General features: G+C 40.2%; 1 pseudogene; it reads right to left on the bottom strand.

Annotated features, from left to right (window-relative positions):
• Positions 1-3,506: 3,506 nt before the first annotated feature.
• On the bottom strand, positions 3,507-3,635 carry LOC118004825 (annotated as a pseudogene).
• Between the last annotated feature and the right edge of the window lie 2,240 nt (positions 3,636-5,875).

The following is a 5,875-nucleotide window of genomic DNA, read 5'->3' as shown; positions in this document are numbered from 1 at the left end:
ATGGGAGGCTTGATCCCAGGAGCCCGAGATCACGACCTGAGCCGAAGGCAGATGTTTAACTGACTGAGACACCCAGGCGCCTCACATATGATTATACTCTTACGTTTCAGGTTGCTTCATGTTTTATTTTGTCTCATTTTCTTTAATCATTTATTATTATTATTTTTTATTTAGAGAGAGAGCATGCACACGTTGGGGAGGGGCAGAGGGCGAGAGAGAGAGAGAGAATCTTAAGCAGGCTTCAAGCTCAGTGCAGAGCCCTCCGCGCAGGGCTCAATGTGGCGCTCAATCTCATGACCATGAGATCAGGACCTGAGCCAAAATCAACAGTCGAACGCTCAACTGACTGAGCCACCCTGTGGTGTCCTATTTTGTCTTCAGTGTAGCTTTGCTCTCCCTAGAATACGGTTAGGGGATAACCAAATGTGTTTCAGGAAAAATAAGCACTGGTATAATTTTCCAGATTGTAGGTTCATCGTCACTTAATTTCCCTGGATGACAGTTTACTCATCTTTATGATGGAGTTACAGCTGCTTCAGCTTTCAAATCTACAATCCTAAAGCATCAGGATAGATTAAAAACCTTTTGTTTTTTAAACCTAATAACACAAACCTGATAAACCTGCATAAGCACCATGATAGTTCTTACAGGTCAGTGTTATTGAAACACAGTTTGACACAAGGAAATGAAAAGAGCGCTTTGCTGTATAAACATCCTACAGAATTCTTTAACGAGAATGGTTCATTATTATTAGCACAAGTAATATAATTTTAATTCTCTAGATAATTGATAATAGCCTGATGACAGTTAACCTGTTTTTTCTGAACTGGCTCAGCATTTTCCCTGTTTGACCACATTACCTAGAATTTCATTTTATTTTCCTCTTTTCCTCTTCTTTACCTCTCCTCACCAATTTGGGTGATTTTAAAGATATTCTGGGTAGGTCTTTGTCCCACTCTGTCAGAAAAATCCCAGGGTTGGAAACAGGAGGCCAAAGAGTGCAAGGTGGGATGAAGGGTGCAGGGCCTGTAATTTGGGTACTCAAGAGGGCTGTGGGGAGCAGCAGTGGCCAAGGAATCAGCCACAGGATCAAACCCTCCTTCTGGTTTTTTCTCCTCTGCTGTTTGCTTGACAGCATTTTTCAGATTGCTGGCTATTAGCAGACAGAGCACGTGCAGAAGAGGTAGAGCCTCTTGAGGGGAAACGCTCCAGGGGCTGGGGGTCAACTCCAGGCACAGGAGGGGAAGGGCAGGTGGTTTTTAAATAAATACATACATACATACATACATAAATACATAATAAATAAATAAAATTTAAAAAAAAATAAAGTTACTCTGAGTCATCTTTACAAAACCTAACAAGATGCTTTCTCTGTGTAGTTTCCATTAAAATCTATTGATAACATAAATATGGGCTAATGTATAGCCCATCTTTCATAATGCTTCCTCCTGGCCTCCATTTGGCATAGGGAAAGGGAGTGTCGGTTATATCTGACTAGCTGTTTGCCTAGTGGAAGATAAAAGTCCACCAGGAAGGGCTGGAATGTAGCGAATGGCTTTCACTGTGAGCTGCTTACATGATCCTACAAAGAACAGCTGGACTGAACGACCAGTAGCTCTCCATGGAAATGCAAGTAACTTACTACTTGGAAATGAGTTGGCTTGAAAAGAAGTGATTGACCCCTAAAATTATCGCTTTGACCAAAAGTATAATTTCAGCAAGATTGAGAAAAAGAGTTGAGAATTTAAAAATGAAAAAGGGAAAAGCATCATTTCCTCACGTTACACTTCACTGTGCCGGATATGGATGAAAGTGAATGCCGAGTACCATGGGCTCGAGAGGGCAGGTTGTGTTGTGTTCACAGAAAATTAATCAGAGTCAGATAAATGTGCTCTTCCTCTTTTTCTACCCATTGCCCCTGAACATCATCCTAGCACCCCTCCCCGCCCCACAAAACCCCAAACTCTCTTAATAGCCAAGAGCCAGATTTTTTGACATAGTAGGTGTTTAGTGGCTTAGCATTGTGAACTAGGATGGAAATTAAAACACATCTGTTTGTGGATTTTTGAAAACAGTTTAAGTGTCAGAGTTAATCAGAGTAATATTTTAAAGACTTCTGTCTCTATTAAACTTCTCCCTGTAACTTCAGAAAGCATTGGTTATCCCTTTAAACACCAAACAGTGTGCTGTGGGCATATGCCTTCTACCTGGGCTGAAAACACCGAGTTCTGTACCAGATGCATTCTCTTTTTGATGGTTGGATGGTTTTGTTGTTGTAGAGACAAGCTGAATTTGTCCATGCGGGGTTGCTTGCTTGAGATTTATGGTGTAGTTCTTACCCATTTTTTGTTGACTCTTCTCTATTCGCAAAGAGACACGCTGAATTCAGGAATTTGTTTTTAGGCATTGACCTACTAAAGAATCAGTTTGCACGTGATGTGAAAGCCAGCATCAGAGATGTGGGCAGGACCAGGTCAATGACCTCTGAATGTTTTGAAGCCTTTTATTTTCAACTGTAATCACGTGGGGGGTTGCAGGAGTGTCTTGTGCCCTTTAGACACAGGTTGAGCAATGTTGCTGACGTAGTCTTCCTCTTTTTTGAGCCAGTGGTCTTCTTTTAAACTTCTTACACCTCCCCCCATAAGGAATGCCTGCCTTTCTCAGACTTTGGGAGGTTTGGGCACCCCTTTTCTGAGTTGTTTTTCAAAGCGGAAGACAAGCAATGATCAAAGAGTAGTTTAATGGATGTTGTGTATTTTGTTTTTAAGAGCATGGAAATGCTTTTCTTTAGCCTCTGGCTTTTCAGCCCTAGGGGTGGAAAGATTGGAGTGATAAAAGGCAGAGACCTACTTTCTGAACATAGGTATTCCCCATTTTACAGATGAGTCATTTTTCCAAGAGTGTATTCGTCAGTAGTTGTTTAGAATTTTGAGTGCTTTACCCTGAGAGAAAATGTTAAAAATTATGGCTAGATTCCAGACTAGCCCAGACAACTATATTCAACCTATATGATAAAAAAAAAAATTTTTTTTGGAACTACTAGCATCAGTAGTGAGACTTTGGAGTAGGAAGCCCCATAGAGAGCCTAAGTTGAAAATCTTTGGACAAGTATCAAGTGGTTTGTGATCCCCTTCCTAAATCTCTTATTTATCTTCCAGTGCCCACATCCTGAGTTACACTTTTATGCTTATAGTCAGGCTTTCTTCTCTCCTTGCCTCAAATTTATTACCTTCTCTCTTTCTCAAACAAAACTATCATTTTCTTCATTCTGCTGATCTAATAGGAAAGCAATCCGATTGAATTAATAATTTTTGCAGAAAGGAGTGATAACACTGTAATCCTTCCATGCTATTTGCATTAAAAGGCAGAAAATCTTATAACTCAAATCAAATAGAAGTTGTATTTATTTCAGTTTGGTATTCATTTATCATTTTTATAAGCATTTTTAAATAACTGATGTAGGCCATGGGAATAAACAGGTGAATCAAATATGTTTATCATCTTATCATCGGGAGATGAGTATTTAAATACCAATAAACATGGTACAAAGTGTGATCATGATGATGAGTTTCAATTAGCAATAATCGCGCCTTGGATAAACCTCATTGGCTACGATACTGCCACTGCGCAAAGCTTGATGATGATGAGTTTCAAAAGAGAATTTTATGAAAATGTCAAATCTTATACATGGGGAAAGTGGGTAAACTGATACAACAGTATTGAAAAATAATTATGCATTATCTTATAAAGATATGCACACTGTCCAACATAGAACTTCTGCTTATCATTAAATATGATATTAATTTAATTTAATATTAAATTGATATGACATTAAATATCTCAATAAACCATGGAAAAATTGTCACACATATGCACCGTGAAATGTTTCAAAAATATCCCTGATAGCAAGAGATTGAAAACAACACAAATGTCTATGGGCAAGAGACTGGATAAATAAATGATGGCATATTCACAAAATAAGATATTATGCAGCCACAAAAATGAATGAACTTCAGGTTCCAGCCAACCACCTGGATGAATCTTTAACACAGCTGATAAAAAAAAAGTTACAGGAGATTGAATGATATAATACCACTTTTATAAGGCTTGAAACCATGCAACACTTAACAGCATTCTTTAGGAAAACCTAGGGGGGAGGCAGGAGGACCGAATAAGTAGGTGCAATGATATTGGTAGTATTCTTGTTATTAAGATAGGTGATGGGTTCACAGATATGCATTTTATTATTGTGCTTCAGAGCTGACACTATGTATGAAATGATTGCATAATAAAACATTTTATGCACATTTTTTAAGTGGCCACCCCAGTTATGCGGAAACACTGAAGAGGAGCAGTTAATTGTGACAGGGAGACTGGGAAGCCTTCACAGGGGAGGTGGTGTTTACCCTGGACATGAAGGAATAGTAAGGCATCAGGGGTCAGACAAATGTTGAGAGGTGGAAAGTGATAAGGGAGAGAGGGAGGGAGAGGTACACACATACATGGTGGGCTTGGGTCTGAGCCACATGGGTCGGCTGTGTGGGAATTATGGGTATAAAAGCTGATGTTACGAGAGGATGGGGTGAGGAAGGGGCTATGTCACAGTATTTCTATGCAAGGCAACCAGGTGACCAGGATGCCTATCACCCTCCTCAAGAACCTATGAGATTACCCATGCCTGGAATGAAAAAAGAAGCCACAGGTAGAACAGGGGGTAGGAGAGGGTGGTGTGGAGAAGGCAGGAAACCCAGGTAAAGAAAACCAGGAAGACTTCTCGAAGGAAGGGTTGAGATCCTGGGGGAGAACCAGAGGGCGCAGAACCAGGACATCCCAGGCAGAAGGGGATTTGACCCATGGAGGGAAGGATTCCATAGCACAGAAAAGAGGTTGTCTTTTGGCAAAAAGAGAATAAGGAAAAGTCATCAGAAGAGGGGGGTGTATGGGGTGTCTGGGTGGCTCAGTTGGTTAAGCATCTATTTGCCTTCGGTTCAGGTCATGATTTCCGGGGTCCTGGGATCAAGCGCCACATCGGGCTCCCTGCTCCGCGGAGAACCTGCTTCTCCTTCTGCCTCTGCTGCTCCCCCTCCCCCTGCTTGTGCTTTCTGTCTCTGTCAAATAAATAAATAAAATCTTAAAAAAAAAAAGAAGAGAAAGGTGTATGAAATTTCAGAAAGATTCTAGACAAACATTAACATTAAAGAAGTCTATAGAATCTACACCTATCCAGTTACCACACCCAGTGTCAGACGTCAATGGATACAGGATTCTATTTTTAATACATTTATTAACTACGGGCATCCATCTTCCCAATATATACATTTGCTCTCTTTCTGTTTTTCTGTCTGTTAGAAAATATCTTTGTGTATACATATACATCATAGTTACCTTGGATGCCAGCTGAGATAGGAAGAAAAAAAAAGGGAAGATATAAGGAAAAAGAACGGCCATTTACTGAGCACCTACATGTGTGCCAAGTGTTCTGCTGCAAGGGCTGGTAGTGTCTTTATTTCTGGCTTTCGCCACACCTCTGCAGAATGTAACGTGAAGAGAAGCAAAATCAAAGCTTACACAAGGGGAATGACTCACCCAAAAACCAAGTTGATTCAAAAAACACAGACTATCTCTGTGAAATCATAGTTTCCCTCCTTCTTCACAAGCCCCCCCCCAAAAAAAAGAAAAAAAGGGGAAAAAAAGAGAGAGAAACAAAGGAAATAAAAAAGAAGCATCTTTAAAAATTTGTTGGCGATTAGATACAGTGCAAAGTTTAATCCCATGCATTTTGTGCTCAGATGGCTAACATTTTTAAAGATTCGCCCCCCATCTCGATGATTTCCTGTCCCAGTCTTGATGGAAGTTCTAACACCTTATCAGTTGC

Source organism: Mirounga leonina, unplaced genomic scaffold, assembly GCF_011800145.1.
Source record: "Mirounga leonina isolate KUSES-001 unplaced genomic scaffold, KU_Mleo_1.0 Mir_93, whole genome shotgun sequence".
Lineage (NCBI taxonomy): Eukaryota > Metazoa > Chordata > Mammalia > Carnivora > Phocidae > Mirounga > Mirounga leonina.
This window is presented reverse-complemented; position numbering and strand designations above follow the sequence as displayed.